The sequence below is a fragment of the Ahaetulla prasina genome, chromosome 7, assembly GCF_028640845.1.
Source record: "Ahaetulla prasina isolate Xishuangbanna chromosome 7, ASM2864084v1, whole genome shotgun sequence".
Taxonomy (NCBI): Eukaryota; Metazoa; Chordata; class Lepidosauria; order Squamata; family Colubridae; genus Ahaetulla; species Ahaetulla prasina.
The window spans coordinates 1,801,535-1,827,544 of record NC_080545.1 but is presented as its reverse complement, the minus strand read 5'-3'; the positions used below and the strand labels follow the sequence as shown (position 1 = coordinate 1,827,544).

The window sequence follows — 26,010 nt, the reverse complement described above, 5'->3', positions numbered from 1 at the left end:
CTTGCAGTTTTCCTGTGTCCTTGTCAACAGGGCTTTTGAAGAAGCAGCTGACAATGGGAGTTACATAAATGGTCAGGCTTACACAAAAATGCCAGCAGGCAAGGAGAAAGGGTAGGAAAAAAACCAACCTCTGATAAAATCCTGCTAAAACACTGACCCAGCAATCTGTTTACAGATTAACTTTCCAGAAAAACCCTGAATATTTTCCATGAGTATCTTCCCAGCTGGTACTTGAAGGTATAAATAGTCTGCTATAAATTAAGGAATTTAACTTCATGCTGGCATGTTAGTTATATTTCTAGCAGCATATTCATTCTCCTTTTAATATTCTTTAAAATCTGGAAATGTCAAGGCGAATAAATATAATGGCCCAAATTAGAAGTATGGGAGATATAATCTAAGTATAGCTATCAGTCTTGCAATATTTGAGGGGCTGCCACAAAGAAGAGGGGGAGTCCACCTATTCTCCAAAGCACCAGAAGGCAGGACAAGAAGCAATGGATGGAAACTAACCACAGAGAGAAGCAACTTGGAATTAAGGAGAAATTTCCTAACAGTGAGGAAAATTAACCAGAGGAACAGCTTGCCACCAGAAGTTGTGGATGCTCCATTGGAGGCTTTTAAGAAGAGACTGGACAGCCACTTGTCTGAGATGGTATCAGGTTTCCTACTTGCGCAGGAGGTTGGACTAGAAGACCTCCAAGGTCCCTTCCAACTCTGTTATTCTGTTAAAAACCAGGATAACTACACTGTAGAGATTATTGTAAGAACTCTCAATAAAGAACTCATGCAGTGTCCATTAACATAAGAGATAAACTCATAAAAATGATTTTTATCCCACATTAGTGGATTCCTTTAACCAGTAGATAGTTATCTTAGGTAGGACTACAAAACTACACTAAAAGTACTATATTTCATGCACCAGGATTGTATTTCACCTGCAAAACAAACCTTAATAGTTTAAAAAAAAAGATAGCCAAAGTTTCCAGACCTCTTAATTTACTTCCGTTGTGACCACATAAAGCACAGAGTCATATTACCAACTTTTACAGAATCTAGCAATGTAGAACCTTGAACCTGGAATGTGGACTGAAGAGATAAGGCTAAGATTAAAACAAATATCCCCAAACATCAGTTAACTCTGAAATGAAAAGAGCATCAAAACATTTTTAAAATCTGGTTTCATACTTTGAATCTTTAACATCTTTTACATAACAAAATATATTGATATAGTACAGCCCACTGTACTTATAAGCAAATCATACCTAGTCTTATTCTCTATTATTTGCAATTTCTTCAAAGAAGTGATCACTCTATTCTCACCTTCACATTGTCAATTAATAAATAAGGTACCTGGGTAAAAAGTCTGGGATGGATAGATAGATAGCGTGTTTCCCCAAAAATAAGAACCTGTCTTATATTTTTTTAAACCCTGAAATAAGCCTTTGGTCTTATTGCCATGCCCTTAAAAGCCCAATTGGGCTTATTATCAGGGGATGTCTTATTTTGGGGGAAACAGGGTAGATGGATGGATGGATGGATGGATGGATGGATGGATGGATGGATGGTAGATAGATACCATAGATAGATAGATAGATAGATAGGTAGGTAGGTAGTAGGTAGATAGATGATTGATTGATTGATAGATGATGGATGGATGATGGATGGATGGATGGATGGAAGGTAGATTGATATAGATAGATCTATCTTCAGTGCTAACCAAGTGTGTCTTAAATGCTAACCAAGTTTGCCCTGAATACCTTGATGAAAGAAAGCTTCAGCTATCTTTGTTGTTTTTAGAAAATTTGTACGCCTTGTTTTTCTAGACAAGTGTTCTTTGCCACACCTTCGTTATACCCATTTGCTGTATTTTCCAGGAAGTTATGAGGTTGAGATAAGGTTTTTGAAACCAGACCTGGAAACAGAAGGTGAGGCTCATTCCCAGAGAATGGAGTTCTTTTACTGTCTACAGAAGAGTTGGCTTTGCGTTCTTCATCCAGTCTGTTTGACTAGAGGAAAGTTTCTGAGCTTCGTCTTGGGAAGAAAACCCTGTCACAACTCATCTTGAACCACAAAGGCTGTTCTTGTATGTAGATTAAGGCGGTGAAGAGAGGAACCAACACTTGACGAGAAATCAAGAGCCTTGAATCGATTTTGAACCCGTTGGCAGAGTATGCAAAATAATGAAAACAGTCCACAAAGATTTATCACCCGGAAATTACTTGATCAGTTTGTAACTGGGTTGAAATGAGTGACATATTCCAGGCATCTTCAAGAGCAAGGATATTCAAACCACAAGAGTGAAGGGAGAAACACAGAAGAAGAAAAAGAATGAGAAAGGCTTAAAATCGACTGATTTTTTTTTTAAAAAAGCAAGCACCCTACTACCATGGACAAACATTACACAATGAATGATTACTGTCACTTAATGGGACTGGAATCAGATGCTTGCCTAACACCTGGCACAAGATAGTGAAAATGATCTAGAAATATCAGAATAAGGCTGATGTTACAAGGCTGGCATCCATAAACCTGAGAATTGTGGTCCAAAGAATCCAAGTTGATTGTTCATCAACACTGATGACCCTGCTCACAAATCATCACAAAACTCAGACCTTGATTTTCAGTGTGCTTGCGTGACACAGAGATGCTCAGCAGAGGTAGACACAAAAGTAAACCATCCAACTGACCCATCTCTGGAGTGTTTTTAAAAAAACCTGGCCATTTGTGCAATTAGAAAGGCCTGAACACTCTTATTAGGTTTTCAGTGATTTATGAAGCCCCTAATTTGCTGGTATTTGATGATGATCATTTATGAAGCCGGTGCCACAAGGGCCAAATGTTCATCCAAAAATGGACAAATCCTTGTGAGAAAGAAAACTGCAGATACCATACTTCTTGATGCAGAAAAAGGTGCAGAGAAGAGCAGCCAAGATGATTAGGGGACTGGAGGCTAAAACATATGATGAACGGTTGCAGGAACTGGGCATGGCTGGTCTAATGAAAAGAAGGACCGGGGAGACAGGATAGCAGTCTTCCAATACTTGAGGGGCTGCCACAGAGAGGAAGAGGGGGTCAAGCTATTCTCCAAAGCACCTAAAGGCCAGACAAGGAATAATGGATGGAAACTAATCAAGGAGAGATTCAACCTGGAAATAAGGAGGAATTTCCTGACAGTGAGAACAATCAACCCATGGAATAGAAGTTGCCTTTGGAAATTGTGGGTGCTTCATCACTGGAGGCTTTCAAGAAGAGACTGGACTGCTATCTGTTAGAAATGGTGTCGGGTCTCTTGCTTGGGTGGGAGGGTGGTTGGACTAGATGACTTCCAAGCGCCCTTCCAACTCTGTTAATTTGTAAATGTGGTGCTTTCTGAGTTTGATTGTTTCCTTGCAGACATCTCATTACACAAACTAAGTTACAACACGAGAGCTAGGAGGGAATGGGGGCCGCTCTCAAGGCCCACCGATGATGTTACCTAGTTTGGTCATGAAATGTCTGCAAGAAAACCACCAAGCTCAGAGAGCACCAAGGACCCCTCATTTCAAGAGCTATAAATATTCTCCTTTATCGGTAACACTCTACTTCCTCTGCAAGGTTTGTAGAGCATGAGATACTCTGATACAGCTCAGCAGGAAACAGGTCCAGCAGCTGTTTGGGGTGGATAATCCTCCCATCCTGGATGCTCGGTCAGTTGCAGCTCAACATGTTATTTTATTCATCATGTTGCTTCGCTACTGTATATAAACTATATATTCGTGATGGCAAACCTGTGGCAGGCGGAGCCATACCTCTGGGCATGTAAACCTTGCCCTAGCTCAACCCTCCATTGACTTCGCTTGTCAGGATGTCACAAAAGGGAATCATGTGACCCCGGGGGACATGGCAACTGTCACAACTATGAATCAGTGGGCAACTGGGTGAATTTTGATCGTGCGACCCAGGGGATGCTACAACGGTCGTAAGAGTGAAGAACTGTTGGTTTTTTTCCAGTACCATTGTAACTTCAGATGGTCATTAAGTAAATGGTTGTAAATTGAGAACTACCTATATGGTGGTTCTGCTGTATCAGTTGGGAAGGCTCCCAGCTCCCAACACATAATGAAGCCCTGAGATAGATTAGATAGATGATAGATAGATAGATAGATAGATAGATAGATAGATAGATAGATAGATAGATAGATAGATAGATAGATAGATAGATAGATAGATAGATAGATAGATAGATAGATAGATGATGGATGGATGATAGATAGATAGATAGATAGATAGATAGATAGATAGATAGATAGATAGATAGATAGATAGATAGATAGATAGATAGATAGATAGATAGAAAGATAGATAGATGGATGGATGGTAGATAGATAGGTAGGTAGGTAGGTAGGTAGGTAGGTAGGTAGGTAGGTAGGTAGATAGATAGATATAGATGATAGATAGATAGATAGATAGATAGATAGATAGATAGATAGATAGATAGATAGATGATAGATAGATAGATAGATAGATAGATAGATAGATAGATAGATAGATAGATAGATAAGATAGATGATAGATGGATGGATGGATGGATGGATGGACGGATGATAGATTAGATAGATAGATAGATAGATAGATAGATAGATAGATAGATAGATAGATAGACAGATGATAGATAGATAGATAGATAGAGAGATAGAAAGATAGATAGATGGATGGATGGTAGATAGATAGGTAGGTAGGTAGGTAGGTAGGTAGATAGATAGATAGATAGATAGATAGATAGATAGATAGATAGATAGATAGATAAGACAGACAGACAGACAGACAGATAGATACATAGACACAAATGCTACTACTTGTAGTTTGGATAGCTTTCAAGGAAGAATGTGAAATTATTCTAGCCCGTTTCTTCCTTTTCATAGTTTTCCCTTCCCCCCACCTTTCTTATGGCTTTATAGATGCAAATTTTCTGTAATGGGAAACTGTTTGTGGGCTTTCGGATACTAGTTCAGAATAAAGACAGAATAGTCGACTGTTTCCCAAAATTTCCTGCTCTGCACATTCCTGGCGGTTAGGTAAAAACTATACAAGGATTTCCTATTGACTGAGAAAAACGCACATTTCGTATATTATGTTCCTTTGGTACAGCAAGATATTTTTTTTCCTCTTGAGAAAAACTACTCAAAAGTAGTAAAAAAATAAAAAAACAAAACCCCTACCTTTTTTTGCTGAGATTCTACTTGGTGAAAGGAAACCCCAAACTCCACCCTATGAAACCTGGATTATTTTCACCTCTTTCCTTGAAAATATTCCATAGTTTTGGGTTTTTTTGTCAATAAAATTACTGCCAACGGTATTTTTTAGATCCTTAAAGCTAACAACCAGCAAAACATTTACCAGAAATCCTGTAAACTTCTGAGTTCTCTATTTTCTAATATCCTTGTGGATCAAAATCAGCTTTTTCATTCTGTCTTTACAGATTCCAGTATATATATATATTTAACAGAGGAATTGGAGAGACTTCAGAAACAAAGCGTTTGAACCCACTAGTGTGACAGCTTGAAAAACTATCTCTGAGAGCCACATTTGAAGCATTTCATTATTCATTCTGGAAAATGGATGCAGCCAGGCTAATAATAAGTTTCGGGGGTTTGTTATAAACTCAAAAAAAGAAATGGCTGCAGAGATTAAAGCATTAAACTCAGCAGGGATGATAAAAAAAACGTTAAGTCAGAATTTCTTGGCTAAAGGGATTCCAGAGGTTTGAAAGCCAACTCTCAACATCTGGAATACCCTGAAGGTGAACTCTGCAAAAAGTAGAATCATTTGGAGGTGTGAATTTCGTTTAGAAATCCATCAAGAGAGATTTGTAAAAGCCAGCTTTCTTCTCAAAGAAATTAATTTTTTTTTAAAAAAAAAAAGAACAATCAAGAAGCCAATTTTCCAAACTCAGCATTATTATGCAAGAAATGCATTCAGGAATTACACCCCAAGAATAACAAATGCTCATATCGCTGATTAAACCTTCAATCAAACATCAGCCAGGAGGAAATTGGATTCATGTTTGGTGCAGAATTTTTTTGCACGCTCCTTGTTTCCCTGAAAAATAAGACCTCCCCAGATAATAAGCCCTCCCGGAAAATTAAACCATCCCCCCAAAATAAGCCCTCCCCTGAAAATATTTAACCGCATCCGCAGCCGGTCCCCGCCATTTCCTCTGGTTAGGTTTAGAGAGACAGAGCTGGAAATCAGGTAAGACGGCAAGAGGAGCCCCAAAATAATAAGACCTCCCCAAAAATAAGGCCAAGCACTTATTTCGGGGTTCAAAAAAATATAAGACAGGGTCTTATTTTTGGGGAAACACAGCATATACACTTCCGACAGAAAATGGTAAACTAAGATACAGGTAGACCTTGACTTTTCAAGCCCAAGATTTCTGTTGCTAAGGGAGGTATTTGTTAACTGAGTTTGGTCCCATTCTACGACCTTTCTTGTCACGGTTGTTAAGCGAAGCACTGCAGTTGTTAGGTTGGTAAGACAGTTGTTAAGTGAACCGGGCTCCCCCATGGACTTTGCTTGTCAGAAGGTCACAAAAGGGGATCACGTGACCCCGGGACACTGCGACCGTCATAATTACGAGTCAGCTGCCAAGCGCCTGAATTTTGGTCACATGACCATAAGGATGCCACTTATGACAACGGTCGTAAGTGTGAAAAACGTCATAAATCATTTTCTTTTCAGAGTCGTAACTTTGAACAGTCACTAAGCAAACTGTTGTAAGTTGAGCAGTTACTCTAAAGTTTAAAATTTCCTCAAGTGTTTCTGAGTACAAGGGGGTGTTTATTTTAATCGTTTGGACCCAGGGCCGAAGTGGCTTGCTTGCCCAGCCTGCCTTCTTGGGTGTCCTTTTTTTCCCCCTCCAATTTTCCAGTCTGGTTTATGAACCCGTTTTACCCAAAAGGCAAGCTGGATTATAAATAAATCACACTCATGCTTAACAGATCAGGACAATCCATCTCAATATAACCCAGGATGATTAAAAGCTTATTTAGAACAGAGATATCTTTGTGACTTGGCCCAACACCCAAAGTAGCCAACTCTGACAGATTCCTCCAAGTAAGGTCACACACTTTAGGACAAGGGTCTCCAACCTTGGTCCCTTTAAGACTTGTGGACTTCAACTCCCAGAGTCCCTCAGCCAGCAAAGCTGGCAGTTGAAGTCCACAAGTCTTAAAGGGACCAAGGTTGGAGACCCCTGCTTTAGGATCTAGGAGGAGAGCCAGGTGAGAGCCTCTATCGTGGCACAAAAAATCATCAAGAATCCAGTAGCACCTTTTTCCAGGTAACACATTTTATCCAAAGGCAGAAACTTTCACAAGCTATGTAGCTCCCTTCATTACATAAAGTTAGTTGTACCGCGCTGGCTTTTTGCCAGCATAAAGGCTTGGAATGATCTTCAAGACCGACATTTCAAGTTTAAATAGTTATTTAGTCCCCATTCCATCTTATGCGAGATCCTCCTGGCTTGGCCAGAAAAATATAAAATGCCTCAAAATAGAAGAGAAGCAAGGAGGAAGCATTGTGTGAACAACGGCGTGGAAGGAAGGAATCTTCAGGTGCTCCTTGACTTATGACCCCCATTGAGTCTAAAATTTCCATCGCTGAGCAAAACAGTTGTTAACTGAATCTCTGGAATTGTTAAATTAGTAATAGGGTTGTTAAGTGAATCTGGCTTCCCTAGACCGGCCAAATACAAATCCTGCAACCGTTCTTTGTATGTTTTAGCCTCCAGTCCCCTAATTCTCTTTGTTGCTCTTCTCTGTACTCTTTCTAGAGTCTCCACATCTTTTTTACATCGTGGCAACCAAAACTGGGTGCAGTTATTCCAAGTGTGGCCTTACCAGGGCCTTATAAAGTAGTATCAACACTTCACGTGATCTTGATTCTATCCCTCTGTTTATGCAGCCCAGAGCTGTGTTGGCTTTTTTGGCAGCTGCCGCACATGGCTGGCTCGTATTTAAGTGATTGTCTCTACTAGACTCCAAGATCCCTCTCACAGTTGCTGCTTTTGAGCCAAGTATCTGGTCAAAGAAATCTGAATTATGCACGAGCATTACTTCAAGGGAGGATCCAGTGCAGAGCCAGACGTTCTCTCCCTGCAGTTTTCATATGGTTTGGAAGATGTACAATATTGCAATGCTCGATGCAAATCAGTCAGGTTGGTCTGGCGAGTGAGGCAGACAATCTCCTCAATCGTACATATAGGAAAATCTGTGGTCAGCATTTATGGATGTGCTGTTACCCAGAAAACCAATCGGGAAGAAAGAAAACACGCAAAAGAATTACAAACCCAGCTAACATTTCTCGTGCCAATGAATCACCCACATTTGGCTTTGTTAAGTAGAAAGCAACATCTTAGAAGAAAGTAAGTAAAGAAGTATGACAGAGCATGGCTGGCAATGATGCCACCGACCACGTTCCTCTACCCCAGTACCATCCATCCATCCATCCATCCATCCATCCATCCATTCATTCATTCATTTCGTCAAACAAAAATTTCCAATTCGAACGAACAACATGAGAAAACTAACACATGACAGGGACAATAAGCACGTTCCAGACTTTGACAACTCCATTACAAAAATAAAACTTTTTTTTACAATCAAGTTTAAAGCGGGTTATATTAAGTTCCAAGCCGCTGTCTGCAGACGTTACATTACGATTAAAACGAGAAAAAAAAAAGTCATTTACAGCTAAGATGTTTGTTTGTATGAAGCATTATTTCTCTGCCAACTGTACAAACTGCCAAAAGGAAGGTCACACACATTCCAGAAACTCCAGTTTCAGCTGCCTGCTAATTGTATGAAATGAGAAGGTTTTGCGACTTCAGAGAGTCCTGCGAGACTTTAGAACTGGTTCACCCCTACATCCTATTCAATGAAATATTTGCATGGAAGTTGCTGGTTCATAACCTCTGCACCTCCAGACGTCTACTTGGGAGTTATTTATTTCAATAACTAAGTTATTAAACTAAGTTGTTTAACCAATAGCATACCGATAGCTGAATAAGAAAAGGAGAGAGTGAATTTAAGAAGAATTAAAACAGAACGTTATTTCTTCCAGGAAGGGAAAAAGCAAATCTTAAATGCTAGGAGACTTTTGATCGGTGCAACGCTATACATAGAATGCACTTGAATGAGAAACCGAGTTGGTGAAGGCTGCAAAATATATTCCTTCCTTCCTTCCTTCCTGCATTTAGCTGACTTCAAAAGCAGATCTAGCCACCTTTCTTAGCTAGATGGAGGTGTATCTTTCAGATAGTTAGAACAATTAATCAGTGGAACAACTTGTTGTGAATGCTCCAACACTGGAAGTTTTTAAGGAGATGTTGGATAACTATTTGTCTGAAATGGTGTAAGGTTTCCTGCCTAAACAGAGGGCTGGACTAGAAGACCTCCAAGGTCCCTTCCAACTCTATTATTCTAAATTCTAAAAGATAGGAAACTGCAATAAGTCAGCCTTTCTTAATTTCTGAAAGTGAAATTGGAGAACTGTTTAATATGTGGAAAACGTAGATCCCATTAAGACCACCCTCCCACAGTTAATCGATGATTCAATTTGATTAATAGATTAAGGACTACATTAATTGAGCAAAGACTATCCCTAAGTCATTAAACAGCTGCAGATCTGTCCATCTTCATGAGCTTGGAATGGCAGGAAAAAGACATTTCTCATCCTAACCCTTGTCCTATTAAGCCGGTATGAGTATTATCAGCAAACCTGGTATGGGGCTATCACACCAAGCTACAAAAATCGGCTACAAAAACCATATTGTGGTTTAAATGACTGTATGACTATAACTTGTTGCTGGCAATCCTTATGATTTATATTGATATATTGATCATCAATTGTGTTGTAAATGTTGTACCTTGATGAACGTATCTTTTCTTTTATGTACACTGAGAGCATATGCACCAAGACAAATTCCTTGTGTGTCCAATCACACTTGGCCAATAAAATTCTATTCTATTCTATTCTAAATGCAATCGGACGGAAGGCTTTATTGCTCAGTTTGTGTAATGATTGAGTGCATTATTATTTCATTGGCAGGCTGTGTCCTACTATCTCACACATGGTGCCTTTTTCCTCCGTGCTGTATATATGCTTGTAATTAGTTAAACCTTTTTAAAAAAATGCAAGGTCCAGAAAGGAAAATAATCAGAATGAACTTTTCCCAGTTCCACTCAAACTGTGTTTGAAAGGTTAATCCCACACAGAGCAAGAAGGCTGGAGCAGGGAAACAACAAAGCCATATTTCTTCAAAACAAAAGACAAGTTCGGAACAACCTTTAGACCTGGGATTTTATCAGTGGATCTTTATTTTTTTTACTCAAAACAGAGAAAGAATAAATCTGAAAGATAGACATGAGCCTCTGCAAGGCTACTAGGAAAAAGGATATTCTTTGTTGGTTTTCTGCTGACTGGGAATTATAGCATCCAGAGCAAACTAATGCAAATGCAACAATAGAATTTCCTTTTTACAAATTTAGGCACTGAGGATTCTTGGATCCCCTTCCTCCAGTTAAAATCTACTTTTATTTTTATTTATTTTTTTGCAAGGACCAGGCTAAAAAAGTTACAAACACATTGATGAAGAAGATTACCAAGCAGTATTGAAGTCACCTTCAAGCTATTTCTGAGACTATCTGTCCTATAATAAAGTCCATTCCAGAAAACATTTATTAAAAATAACTGCACAAAAAGAGGGACTTTTGACCGGTTTGATGCAAATCCAAAACTTAGCTTTGCAAAGCAGTTCTGCTTCAGCTACCCCAGGCAGCTATTTCAAGCCTATTACATATTTGGTAGGGAATCCCTGCCCTATCATTAGTGGCCCAGAAGGTCCAAAATTATGACCATAAGTGGGAAATATTTCCATATCTATCAACTTAGTATAGAACAAAAAAGGCTTTAAATAGAAGGCATAGACCATGTGCCATGTGCCAGACCTTCAGGAAAAAAATGTCAAAACGTAGCTGTAGTTTTCAAAAGCAGAGATGAAATAAACGAAGCTGCCTTTTGCAGTGGGGTATTCATTTTAGTGCAAAGTTTCAAACTTGCTACGGAGATTAGAAACGGTGGAAAATATATAGAAATATATAGAAATGGTGAGATGACCCTCACACGGTGTGAAGGTCACATAACCAGCCAAGGTGACCTTCACCACCTGATGACCCTCACACAGTGTGACCAGTTGATTAAAAAGTTAAAGGTAAAAGTTCCCCTTGCACGTATGTGCTAGTCGTTCCTGACTCTAGGGGGCGGTGCCATTTCAAAGCCGAAGAGCCAGTGCTGTCCGAAGACGTCTCCGTGGTCATGTGGCCGGCATGACTAAACGCCAAAGGCACACAGAATGCTGTTCCCTTCCCACCAAAGGTGGTCCCTATTTTTTCTACTTGCATTTTTTACCTGCTTTCGAACTGCTAGGTTGGCAGAAGCCGGGACAAGTCACGGGAGCTCACCCCGTTACGCAGCGCTAGGGATTCGAACTGCTGAACTGCCGATCTTTCCAACGACAAGCTCAGCGTCTTAGCCACTGAGCCACCATGTACCAGTTAATTACATGACCAAGACTTCTAAAAGCAGAAGAGAATTGAAACAAGACACTTCAACCCAACTTCAGCTGATGTTACCTAGCCTGGTGATGAAATGTTTGTAAATTAAACAATAAATTCAGAGAACAAACCAACAACAGCATTCTTAGAGAGATGATGGACCTAAACATGGGGAGATTTGAAAGAAGAGATTGGACAGCCATTTGTCCAGAATGGTATAGGCATTCTGGTGTTGAACCTAGGGCACACGTGCCAGAGGTGGCATGCAGAGCCCTCTCGGTGAGTACATGCGCCGTTTCTAGGAGCTGTTGTGGTCCGCCAGCAGCCTGCGGAGCTGGTAACGGAGTCGGACAGCGATGAGGCTGAGGTGGGGCCAGGGCCATCGGGGAGTGAGGTGCGGACTCCGGAGCCTCCAGAGACTGATAGTAGTGAGGCAGAGGAACAGGAGGAGCCTGTTCCTAATGCACGCATGAGAAGAGCTGCCAGAAGGCAAGAGCAGCTCAAGCAGAGAGGACAACTCGGGAGTAGGGCCAAGAGATGATTGGTCCCTCCCATAAGGCTTAAAAGAGCAGTAATGGTGTTTGGGCTTTGCCGGAAAACAACATTGGTAGCTTCGTCTTCTGCTTCGTCTACGTCTTGCCTTTATTTTTGTGACTTCTGAACGTTTGCCAAGAAAGGCCTTTGGCAATTTGCCTAATTGGACCAAGGTTTGCGATAGGACTGAGGAATTTGTGTTGGGAGGAATTTGTTTTAATTTGAGTTGAACGACGCTGGGAATGAAGTAATTCTCAGCTGTTCGAATAAAGTTTGTTTTTTGACAGACTGAGTTTCCTACGACCTACTTGGCCTGGGTCACAACAGCAGCTCTTCCGGGTTCTGCCATAGTCGTGCGTGCCGGTCAGCTGGTCTTTGCACGAAGACCAGCTAGTCAGTGTGCATGTGCATGATGGAACCCGGAAAAGAGCAGGTGGCCAGTGTGGATGCGCGCAACACAACCTGGAGGAGCAGCTGGCCGCCACATGCGTGTGCACACTGGCCAGCTGTTTTCTTTGGGGTTCTGCTCGAGTTTCGGCACTCAGTGCTGAAGAGGTTATCCATCACTGGTACAAGCCCTATATAGACGGCATTTTTGGTTTGCTACAGGCGGATAATTTAATTTGGCTTTTTATTGCATGAGGACGACTCAAATAGACATCGACTATTTTATTTGAAAGTAACCTTCAACTCAGCGGGGGGGGAGGTTTCCCGGAGTTCAAAATGTTTTTGTTGCATGCAGAAATAAAATTCATTTTCTCTGTAGCAGTTCATTGATTTCATAAATGCAACACACTATAGGTTTTTTTATACATAGCATAAAGGTAAAAAACCAGGGGTGAAATCCAGCAGGTTCTGGAGAACCCGTAGCAGAAATTTTGAGCAGTTCAGAGAACTGGCAAATACCACCTCTGGCTGGCCCCAGAGTGGGGTGGGAATGGAGATTTTGCAGCATCCTTCCTCTGCCATGCCCACCAAGCCACACCAAGCCCAGCAAGCCACATCCACAGAACCGGTAGTAAAAAAAAATTGGGTTTCACCACTGTAAAAAACAATATATGCAGTGTTATCTTCATTTTAGATGTCAAAAGGGTTTTGTGGTGCCCGGTGTTTTCTTTTCTGTGAGAAACGGGTCCAAGTGTCTCTTTGAGTGTTTAAAGTGGCAGGCTCCTGGTATAGGGCCCCCTGTTTGTGCAGGGGGCTGGACTAGAAGACCTCTAAGGTCCCTTCTAACTCTCTTTTTCTCTTAATGATAGCCTGGGTTTCAAGGCATGCACACAGGATCCTGAAAGAGAGACGTATTTGTCGCCTTGAAGTTACAGATTCTCTCTAGGATTCTATTAACTGCTAGCAAGGAATTCACTGTCTGGAAAATATAAATTTGCACCAGTCGGGGTGCAGAGAGGACAAAGAAAGCCTATTGTACATGAACTTGGAAATGGCTGAGCCAGAAGGAGTTTTGAGTGACATGTCCTGAAGCACCAAAGGATAACACATCTGTCTGGATGGGCAAGAGCTGGCAGTTTCAAGTCTGGTGAGCAAACTCAATGAATTCTTTCCAAAAGGATTTTGCTCCTATCGCAGCAAACGCTTCCAATGTGGACCGAAGATTGCCGAGAACGGCAACGAGCTGAAAAACACCAGTTGCCGAACGCAACAGCAACACAAATTCCTGGCCTCCCTGACCCCAGGTAGTCCTCGATTTACGAGAGCCCATTTCGTGACTGTTCCAAGTTACAACAGCACTGGGGTGTGTGTGGGGAAAGTGACTTATGACCGTGTTTCACACTTGCGACCGTTGCCGCATCCCCAGGGTCACACGTGATTTACATTCAGAGGCTTGGCAACTGACTCATATTTATGACGGTTGCGGTGTCCCAGGGTCACGTGATCATATTTTGTGACAAGCCAAGTCAAAGGGAAAGCCAGATCCACTTGACAACTCGGTTACTAACTCAACAACTGCAGTGATTCACTTAACAACCGCGGGAAGAAAAGTCATAAAATGGGGCAAAATTCCCCAAACAGCTGTCTTGCTTCGCCACAGAAATTTGGGGGTCAATTGGGGGTCATAATTCGAGGTCTACCTGTATAAGAAACACAGAACTGGGTTATGCTAACACACGTATTATTATAAAAATAAACACACCCACAAATGAAACATACCTGGACTGACTCAATGCACGGAGAGGGGAAACTTGCTTCTACCAAATACCTTCAACAAAGCGACGTGGCGGCTTTTGAACTACAAACCACTCGCTCTGCAATGACCTGTTGCTATTTTGCACACACCTTCCTAATTGTCGCTAATCCAAGAAGTGGGGGGAAATGTTAGCCGGCCTCCTCTGAAGTCATCTTACTCCGCCGCTCCTTGCAATCTACTTATTTGAGCTCAATAAAAACTTAGCTGTTCCTCTGAACTTAGCAATTACAATACAATACGGAAATGTGAGGAAATATCAGGCCTCTGTACATATTTCGCAAAGGTGTGGCGGTTATCTGCCTCTCTGGCTGACTTCTAACATTTCCATATTGAGAAAAAACAACCACCTCAATGCAACAGTTTGCCAAAAAGAAAAAAATATATATTGATATAATCCACAGTTCTAGCTGTCCAGAGCAGCTGCGAGCTACAATATTGGAGAAAGACACTGTAAATAAATTGCAAAACTCTGAGGCTGTTGAGACAACTCAGGCTTAGATCAACTTTGGACGCCCACTATACGGCACTAAATCTTTAACGACAAATCATATTTTTTTAGAAGCCTTTTCCAGCTCAGTCAGGGCTCAGTCTAGAAGTCTAAAGCCTGGTCCATCTGTTGCATTGTCTCTACCAGGACTTGGTCCAGCCTCCTTCCTTATCTGGACTGCTGGTTCACCTCTGTTTCGCCGTCCAGCAAGAAATCAGAACAAAGAATCTTAAAAATAAAAACATGTGGGTGTGTTTCAGTTAACGTTCCCGTGACATTGCACAAAGGAACATTTCTGTTTAAACAATATTACTGATAGCAGAAAGGTAACAGGTGAGGGACTTCAAGCCAGCTCACCTAATCATCATTCTCTAAGCCAGAGGTCTCCAACTTTGGTCCCTTTAAGACTTGTGGACTTCAACTTCCAGGGACTCTGGGAGTTGAAGTCCACAAGTCTTAAAGGGACCAAGATTGGAGACCCCTGCTCTAGGCTACCTATTACTGGGGTTAAGGACAAAGCTAACCTGTTGTGAGAATATCCTCCAGTAGAACGGATGAGCCTGATGGGCCAGGCTCCCCCATGAAATGAAAACCACAGGCATCGCTCTTAAAAATGAACAAGAAATGTACAAAAAGAACAAGAAAAAATGAACAAGAAGAACCATAATTGAGAACGAAGCAAACATATATTTTTTAAAAAAATAATTCAGTGGGATCTTTGGCACTTTCTGAGTTTGGTGAGGGTTTTTTTGCAGATATTTCATGACCCAACTAGAGAACATCATCAGTGCTAGAAGGCAGTGGAGTGTGCAGAGAGGAAGAAGAGGACTGTGGGGTCTTTGATGCTCTCTGAGTTTGGTGGTTGTCTTCATGACCCAACTAGGTAACATCATCAGTTTTTAAAGTCAGTGTTTTTCAAACTTGGCACTTTAACCTTCATATATACTGTACATCCCGTCCACTTCGCTGAGCCACCAAATTAAACATTATGTCTACGTTTTGCAAAGGTGCTTCATTTTCCTGGTCTTTTCTGTCCTGCCTTTATTGTAACGGCTTCGGGTTCAAATATTGTGAAATACGAAGAAAGGTCTCCATAGAGCCGGGGTGAAACTCAAAGCCCGCAGGCTGCTTCTGGCCTCTGATGTGGTCGGATCTGGCCCACAGGACCGTCCTGGAAAATATAAGGGGCCAGCCCACGTCGCTTTGGCCCGGTCTACCCAATGCGAAGAGGTAAAATGCCAGCAGTTTGGGAAGTGGCGTCAAGATGGCCACGCCCACTCAGCTGGCCATGCCCAGTGAGCGGCATCAAGCTGGCCATGCCCACCCAATCGGCCACACCCACCCGAGCCCCTGAGGTCAACCACAGCCCTAATGTGGCCCTCAATGAAATGGAGTTTGACCCCCCCTGCCATACAGTGTTTGTGTGTCTCCATCAAGTCTCCTCACACGGCCTTCTCCCTGAATAGAATAGAATAGAATAGAATAGAATAGAATAGAATAGAATTTTTATTGGCCAAGTGTGATTGGACACACAGGGAATTTGTCTTGGTGCACATGCTCTCAGTGTACATAAAAGAAAAGATACGTTCATCAAGGTACAACATTTACAACACAATTGATGGTCAATATATCAATATAAATCATAAGGATTGCCAGCAGCAAAGTTACAGTCATACAGTCATAAGTGGAAGGAGATTGGTGTTGGGAACAATGAGAAGATTAATAGCAGTGCAGATTTAGTCAATAGTTTGACAGTGTTGAGGGAATTATTTGTTTAGCAGAGTGATGGCCTTCGGGAAAAAACTGTTCTGATTGTGTTTTTTTTCCCAGTAAGAACCAGCTCTTGTCACTTGAGCTTTCTCCAGATGCAAATACACAGGTAGTCCTCTACTTACAGCCGTCCATTTAGTGACCATTCAAAGTCACAACGGCCTCAAAAAAGGAACCCAGGGCTGGTTTTCACACTGACAACCACTGCAGCCTCCGTTCGTGGTCACGTGATCAAAATTCGGGCACTTGGCAACTGACTCATATTTATGACGGTGGCAGTGTCCCGGGGACACTTTTGCGAGCCTCTGACGAGGAAACGCTACTTGCTTAACAACTGCAGTGAGTCACTGAACAACGGTGGCAAGAAAGGTTGCAAAACGGGACAAGGCTTTAACACCTGTCTCCCTTAACCAGTAGAAATTTGTGGTCATAAGTCGAGGACTACCTATAAATAATATTCCAGGAGGTTTTAGAAAACCCTCAAGGAAGCTGCAGGAAGCGGCTTTTTGGCACAAAAGATACAGCCGCAAAGATAGTAAAAAAAAAGAAAACTTAAAAACTTTGGAAGAGCTTTTGAAGACTTTCTAAAGCAGGGGTCTCCAACCTTGGCAACTTTAAGACTTGTGGACTTCAACTCCCAGAATTCCTCAGCCAGCTTTGCTTTCCTGGCTGAGGAATTCTGGGAGTTGAAGTCCACAAGTCTTAAAGTTGCCAAAGTTAGAGACCCCTGTTCTAAAACATCCTAAGAGAGAGAGAGAGACAGACAGAAAAAAAGTCAGTTTCATCTGGCATTTCTTGATGACTCAACATTAGTACAAACATGGAATTGTTTGGCCGAGATCTAGAATCACAGATCTGTGGATTTGGGAGGAAAGACAAGCATCCGCGCATCTTGGAAATTATTTTGGATAAAAAGACCCTTCCTGCAGCTTGGAAAAGCAACTACTATACTGTATCTTCAATATACCGCAGGGCGTCACTATGGAAACTTTCCCCTCTGCTGGAGAATCTTTGGGTGGTGCTATTTCTGTAATTGACACAATCTAAAAATTAACTCATCAATTAAGAGTGGATGGCAGAAGTGGATGAAACTCTCGAATTAAAAAAAAAATAGTGAAAAAATAAGTTCAGATGATCAAATATTTGGGCATGGAGAGAGCACCCACAAAGAGTTGTCAAAATCTCCTAGGGGTTAGATGCAAGACCATAACCGCCTGCTACATACAGGTAGTCCTTGACTTATGACCATTTGTGACAGATATAAAAGTATTTATGACGCAGGTCCTAAATTCCAATGGTTGTGTCCCTCTCCTGCTGTCACGTGAATGTATTTTGGGCACTCAGCACCCCAAAATCAGGTTGGACGCATGGGTGAACTGCTTAATAAGCATAATGAGCAGAGTCCATTGCGGCCATAAATCTAGGACTGCCTGCATACGAAGTGGTGGGGGCTTCCATTGGAAAACCAGACCCACTTTCTGGCAGATGTTGATGTCCCATTTGGGTAGCCCGAAAAGGGAAAACTGCACCACAACATGCTCCGATATCCAGCTGCAAGACTCTCAATTTCAAGGCCTGCTTGAACTTAACTTTAAGATTTATTGATTTCCTTCTATTTCAAAGAACTAAATATATTTAACTATTTTGGGCTTTTTAAGGAAATTCCCCCAAGTATTAGGGGGTCCCCCCCCCTCCGAAAAGCCCCTCCACTTTCAGCGATTGCTCAGAGTGAAAGAAACAACAGAGTCTGAGCAATCCCAGTCTTACTCAAACCACGTGGGCCTTCTGCCGGTAGCAAAAGACAATAAAAGCAACCGGTAAGTAAGTTGGAGATGCGAAGGTGACTTGGCGTCTCCATGCTCTCCTCTTATCAGGGCAAAAAAAGATTGAGGGGATGGAAGGCAGGAATATCAAGGAATCAGGAAAGAGATGAAAGGGAGGAGGAGGAGGAGGAGGAGGAAGAGGAGGAGGAGGAGGAGGAGAACAACTATGGGGTCCTTGGTGCTCTCTGAGCTTGGGGGTTTTCTTGCAGACATTTGATGACCCAAACTAGGTAACATCATCAGTGCGAGACTAGTTTGGGTTATGAAATATCTGCAAGAAAACCGTCAAGCTCAGAGAGCACCAAGGACCTACACAATGCTCCTCCTCCTCCTGCAAACCCCATTCCCTTCTACTACTGATGCTGTTCCCTAGTTGGGTCATGAAACGTCTGTAAGAAAACAGTCAAACTCAGAAAGCACCAAGGACCCCACATTTCAACCCTAACGTACAAATATTCTCCTTTATTGCTCACTCGCTCGCTCGCTCTCTCCTTCCACCTCTCTCTCTTTCTCTCCCTTTTTACATACATACACACACACACGTCAGAAACTATATTTATAGATAGACTCTCTCTCACACACACAATCATTCTTGTACAGGATTCCCATGGAAAATCACATTCTGAAGCATTTTTCCCAGACGGTTGGCCAAATGGAAGCTGGCCTGAGATTTCTTGAGGGGGAGACCCTGGACGTCTAATCTGAAGTTATCCATTTCCCAGGGTTTATTAGGCTGGGAACTGGGTTTATTCTTTGTACCCTGTTTCTTTCACGGTGCCTCTGCCAGGATGCCAGGATTCATGCAATTCTTAAAACAACAGTATCCATCAGGAAAACACCGACGCTTCTACTAAAAATATGTCCGCTTTTAATCTCCCAGCAATAACTCTGCTTCTCTGAATGAATTCTAAGGAAAGTGAGATGGAGAAGATAAGGCAAAGTCTCCTTTGATTTGAGATGGTTTTGCGACGATTGCGGGGATAATGTTCAGACAATAGTCAGGGCAGAAATACAGAATTGGTTAGCCGTTGTCTTCTTTCAGGATTTTTTTTTCAAATTTTCTTTTTCTATTGTTGATGTTCTCCTTCTAAGCATAGTTTATTCCTGCTTAGTCTTTCAAGAACAAGCAAAGTTGAAGGAGAGGGGAATTGAGAGTGTGATTATGTGTGGAGTGACTAGAGATTATACATTGGATGAGTTGTTGGATATGAATGTAAAAATAAAACTTTTTTATAAAAAAAAAAAAGAACAAGCAAAGTTGGTTAGATGGAGCCAAACCCATCTAGCCAGGTTTGAGAACTAGACCTTCTGTAAAATTTTAAGTTCTAAAATATCTCTCTAAGCTTTATTATATAAAACAAATAATGGCCAAGTTCCATCCTAATTTACACTAAAAAAAATAGTCTGTTTACATTGCCTTGCCTCTGAGTAACTCCTCAGGCATCGCCAACTCTCTGTTCTTGCTCAGCACCCATTTTCGCAGCAGAGAAGTTTTTTTCCCCATCCTGTCTCTCATCATTTCCTCCCCCAAATCAACTGTCTTTGAAATCTCAGTGATTTCTGGTCAAACTGCCATTATTAGCCTCCTGGGTCTATTAAAGCACAACAGTACTTTACTTCGTGCAAGTCTGTTTACGTACGAGACTGCTTATTAAATGCTCAAAGCATTTGTGGCGAGCAAATTTAAAAACCACTTTTGCAAAATTAATAGGCCCATTAATAGCCAAGGTGCCACTTAGCAAGCACGTAGAGTAATCCCATTCTTTGGGGCAGAATCTGGTTGTTTTGGCCAACCACGATGCTCGGAAAACTGCAATGACATCACAAAACTGTACTGTAGGCACCGAAATAAGCTTGTCGGCGGCAAAAAAGCGAAGCTGAATGAACTGCCCTGGCAAAGGCAATCTGCCCTTGAAATTCTGAGTGACTCCAAAAGTGCTTTTCAAAAGGCAACTAGACTTTCTTGGGTTTTTCCCTGAAGAGGTTTCGCTTCTCATTCAAGAAGCTTCTTTGGTTCTTCAAGTTCTCCTTCAAGAACTGAAGAAGCATCTCGGATGAAAAGCAAAACCTCTTCAAGAGGGGAAAAAAACCCCAAGAAAGTCCAGTTGCCTTTTGAAAAACCCCTTTAGGACAACCGTGACCTGGAGGACTGAGAATTCCCATAGAAATTCTGAGTGTTGATTTTAAAAAATGCATTTTCTATTCACAACTTGCTTTAATCAGTGTATTTATCCCAAAGTCTTCTCTAAATGTTTAAGTATCATGCCAGCTTGAGGCTACAGATGGATATTGTTCAATATATACAGTGAAGACTTCTCCTATTTTCAGGATAAAAACAATACTGTAAGCAAACACTATAGTACTATTAGATTATAAAAAAGGCATTGTTAAAATGGGCCTCTGGTGGCTCAACGGACTAAGTCTGTCTGTTATTAACACAGCTGCTTGCAATTATTGCAGGTTCAAGTCCCACCAGGCCCAAGGTTGACTCAGCCTTCCATCCTTTATAAGGTAGGTAAAATGAGGACCCAGATTGTTGGGGGGGCAATAAGTTAACTTTGTATATAATATACAAGTGGATGAAGACTATTGCTTGACATAGTGTAAGCCGTCCTGAGTCTTCGGAGAAGGGCGGGATATAAATGCAAATAAAAAATAAAAAACAACATCGTGTCAATCATATAGTTTTATGCCACGTTGAGCTGGGCCAGTCAATGCTTGTTTTCAAGAATGACTCCCAGAATATCTATTAAGTCAGCGGTTCTCAATCTGTGGGTCGGGACCCCGTTGGGGGTCGAATGACAATTTGCCAGGGACCATCGGAAATATGGGAAGTATACTTGCGAGTCGAAGAATTGCGCTCCAATGGTTGACTCCACAAGCCAGCTGCAGGCTCTTCAAATCGCTAGCCGAATTCGGCTTCAGGCGCGATGAATTAAAAAAGAGAGAAATCTTTGCTCTGATGTCTCCCTCCCAAGCCAGCTGCAATCACTCCCAATCGCTAGCCTAATCTGGCTTCAGGCGCGATAAACTTAATAGGGGAGGAGTCTCCGCTTTAATGCCTCCGTCCTCAAGGCAATCGCAAGCAGTTCAGATCGCTAGCCAATACGGCTTCAGACGCCATAAATTCAAAACGAAAATAATTTTACGGTTGGGGTCGCCACATCGTGGGGAATTGTATTAAAGGGGTCGCAGCACTATAAAGGTTGAGAACCGCTGTATTAAGAGGATCTCCTCTCTACTTTTTTTGGCTACTCCTTGATTTACAACTACAATACAAGTAGTCCTTGACTTATAACTATAGTTGGGAGCAGAATTTCAATTGCAAGGAAGCAAATCCCTCGGCCAAAGTTATGAACTTTTTGCCTCACTGTTGTTAAGCGAACAGCTGCAGTGTTAAGTAAATCATGAGTTCGTTAAGCAAATCCAGTTTCCGCCATGGACTCTGCTTGTCGGATTTTCCTTGGGGAAGGTTGCAAACGTGATCACATGACCAGGAACATTGCAATCAGCTGCAATTACATGGAAGTTGCCAAACATTTGAATTTTGATCAGGGGATCCTGCAACGGTCACAAGTGACTTTCTTCCAACAGTCACTAAACAAGCGGTTGTAAGGGCTACTTGCAATTACAGCCAATACCATAAACCGGATTAGAAGCCCAGAGTAACTTATTTCTGGACTGTAATAACTTCAGGTCTACGTGGTAGAATTCGGTTCCAAGATTATTTGATTTGAAAAACCAGAAAGTGAAAATACAAAGCACTTACGGGGAGGGAAAAAAAAAGAAGTTTGCAGAATCTTGGAATGATAACTATTGTTTTAAAAAAATATCTCATTTTAAAAAAATTATAATAAACGATTCTCAGTTGAAGAACTCTAGGAACTAAGTAACATTTGCATCACATTTGTAACTTCTGGCACAGATTATTTCTGAAAAGTCTTTTTTAAAAACAAAAACAAAAAAACTTATGTTACAAACTAGCTTTGTTCTTGTTTATGGAAATTAACTCCTTTGGACCTGGTACTGGTTTTGTTCCCTAGGAGGGTCTAGACCAGGGGTCTGCAAACTTGGCTCTTTTAAGACTTGTGGACTTCAACTCCCAGAGTTCCTCAGCCAGTTTTGCTCTTTAGGTTTGTACAGTTTGGGGATTAGTACAAAAGTTGAATATTTCCTAAGGCAGAAATCAGCCAAGGAGGGCTAGAAGAAGCCTTCCCTCCAGAGGTTATGGGTCTCCTTGTTAAGATAAAGCAAATACAGAAGAACAGCGAGTTTCCGATTCTTCAGTTGCTTATGAGAGGCTCAACTACGTATTAGGTTGTAATAAAGGAGGGGCGAATATTTGTGGCGAGAGGAGCAGCAAACAAATTTAATAAATAAAACCAAATAAATATCTCAGATGTTTTGGAAAGACTGAAGCTCAGAGGAAGGAGATAGGCTAAGAGAAAAAAAACATTTTGCCTAGGAATTCAGAAGAAGAATAAAAAGTCACCTCTTTACAAAGACTTTGTACATTTCTTGCACTTTGTCACTCCACACTCATATAATTGTAGCAGGGCTGCAAATGCTTTTAAATACGTTTTTGGGTGGGGGCATTTGTATGCATCTCTCTCTCTCTCTCTCTCTCTCCCTCCCTCTCTCACTCCCTCGCTTTCTCGCTGTCCCTCCCTCTCCCTCTCTCCTTCTCTCTCTCTTTCTCTCTCCTTCCGTCCCTCCATTCCTCCCCCCCCTCTCCTACTCATTAAAGCAGCTGAGTCCTCCTCTCCCTAGGAACCTAGAAAAAAGAATGAGTCTGTTTTAGTGAGTCTTCTAATGCAGGGGTCTCCAACCTTGGCAACTTTAAGCCTGGAGGACTTCAACTCCCAGAATTCTGGGAGTTGAAGTCCTCCAGGCTTAAAGTTGCCAAGGTTGGAGATCCTTGCTCTAATGCAACTGTCAAAGTAGCTGCCTTGACAGACTCACTCAGAATCCTGAACAAAAATCACAACTGCTTTTAAGAGCAGCAGAGTAAAGCTGGGCTCACACCAGTTCTGAAGTCCTTTTTCTAAAGTATTTTCAAAGTATGTGCCACCGTAATTAATAACCTAACTCCTAATCTGCATTATTTCAACAAGGATAATGCCACAGTACTTAAATAATTTCTCCTGCCTTATGGGTGCCACGTGTCTACACGATAACCATTATCAAGGAGATGGCAGCAAAGGAATCAAACATGAAAACACACACACAGACACACACAGCATGTTCTCATTTAGGGATGGGTGGTATGTTTATCAGCATTTTTTTTCCATGAAGACTCTCACTTAAGGGCTCAGCCCCTGTCTACTGCGTACCCTCCAGCACAGTCGTCCCAGATCTACCACAACTGAGATTCCAGAATTCCCCGCTCACCAGGATAATTGTTTCCACCATCCCAACTGGAATTCCAGAACATCTGGAGAACACAACTTTATGCAAGGCTGCGCGCAAGTTATCCATTTGTGCAGACCTTCTGCTGCTCAATAAATCGGGCCTGAACCTTCTGCCTAGGCCAGGCATGGTCCCCATTGCCCCTGGTGGCATGCCAGAAACTGGGCCACGGAAACATGGGAAGCTCCAGCCGTAGGATGCAGAGGCAGCATGTGAAACCTCACCCCCCTCCGGTCCATAGAAGAACCTCTCTCCACAATCCCTGGGGCCCAAAAGGTTGGAGACCACTGGCCTAGCAGGTCCATCCATCAGCTGTTCCTATTGAACTCAAACGTTTGTTGGTTTTTCTATAAAGTACCCAAGTTAATTGCAAGCTCACATAAGAGTGTGGCAAGTCTTCCCCCCCCCCCCCCACACACACAACTTTTAATACTTCAAAGCAGGGATCTCCAACCTTGGTCCCCCTACGACTTGTGGACTTCAACTCCCAGAGTCCCTCAGCCAGCAAAGCTGGTCCACAAGTCTTAAAGGGACCAAGGTTGGAGACCCCTGCTCCAAAGTGATCATTTTCCAACTGTGATCCAGATTCCAACAGACAGCCCTTCCTGACAGATCTACTTTTTGAGAACATTCAAAGAAACTCTGCTTCTAGGTCAAATTAGTTATTGTCCTATTGAAGATCAGAGGAGGAGGAGGAGGAGGAGGAGGAGGGGGAGGGGACCTGAAAAGGGAATGTGGGGTTTGAAATCCACGTTTGGAAGCCTAAACTAGGATGCAATTTCTAAAGCTCTCAGCTTTCATCAATAATTGCATGTCCATGAATTAAACCATCATCCAGCCTGTTTTGCATCTCAAGCCTGTTCCAGCCGGCCAGTTGGCAAGCCAACATTTTTTTATCGCACCCTTAAGATGCTTCCTCCACGCTACCTTTGAAGATCGTCTCGATATAAGCCCGAAGAGTATTCAGCTGTGTAAGACAATGCCACCTCTCACAAACACCGGACACCTCATTTGCAGGACATTAAAAATAAAAACATGGTCAATGCTTATATAAAACAACTATGCTACACTGGGGCAACCGAATTAGATAAAAACCCAATTCGTGTATACCGTATTACCAAATTTCATTATAATGTAGAGTTCTCAGCATGACCAAAATAGTCCACAGTCCACCCTGCACCTGTCAACAGGTGGGGATTGTGATGTATGTATATATGTATGTATGTACCCTGTTTCCCCCAAAATATGACATCCCCTGATAATAAGCCCAATCGGGTTTTAGAACGCATGGCAATAAGGCCAAGCACTTATTTCAGGGTTAAAAAAAATATATGAGAGGGTCTTATTTTCGGGAAAACACGGTATGTATGTATGTATGCATGTCTGCCTATCTATCTATCTATCATCTATCTATCCTCTCTCTCCTATCTATCTATCTGTCTATCTATCTATCATCTATCTCTATATCTATCTATCATCCATATCTCTTCTCTCTCTCTCGCCATCCATTCATCCCAACTGTTGACAGGTGCAGGGTGGACTGTTTTGGTCATGCTGAGAACTTTATATACTGGAATATATTTTTTTGAGGGGGGGAAGCATCTGTACCTTTTCTGCAGGTTCAGCCATCCAAAAAAAAAAAAAGAGAGCAGTTTTTGAAGCTGCCAAGATACGAAACGGGCCAGAGTGAACTCCAGTCAAAAGGCGTGGCTTCCAATTTAGCCAAACACATTTAAGCTGCTACAAAAGAAAGTTTGCCAGCAAATTGAGGTAGTAGATATTCAAAAGAGCTGATAGTATAATCGGATGGTTTAGCCTTTATAGCTTCAGAAGTTCTGGTTGGTTCTCTGCTTGCACAGTATACCACACACACACAAACACCCACACCCACACAAATATATATATATTAATTCACTTCCTGTCTGTACATCTGCTTCCTCTAAGCAATCATGCTTGCAGTTTTAAAATATCCTTTGCAACTTAGAAGCCAGACTGGTGAAGAAAACCCAACGCCTAGTAGTCCTGATTCCACCACAGATAACCAAGTGTGGCTTTAATGCACAAGGGAGCATTCTGGTTATTCATAGGAATATTTTCCTTCCCTGTAGCTCTTGTGTGGGAGAGATGGGAAGAGAGCAAGGAAGGAAAAAGAAGGAAGGAGAGGAAGGGAGAAGAAAGGAGAATGAA

At 41.8% G+C, this 26,010-nt stretch overlaps 1 protein-coding gene across 2 annotated transcripts in view; it reads right to left on the bottom strand.

The window, feature by feature from the left end:
- FAM107B (family with sequence similarity 107 member B) overlaps positions 1–26,010 on the bottom strand; it is a 54,634-nt gene that overhangs the window by 24,786 nt on the left and 3,838 nt on the right. Inside the window, exon 1 of one of the 2 annotated variants that reach the window (XM_058190756.1) lies at positions 14,298–14,431. The exons of the other annotated variant lie outside the window; for it this stretch is intronic. The gene's annotated coding sequence lies outside the window, so the exon portion shown is untranslated. Of the gene's footprint in view, positions 1–14,297; positions 14,432–26,010 lie in introns of those variants that run through there. 2 annotated transcript variants of the gene reach the window in all.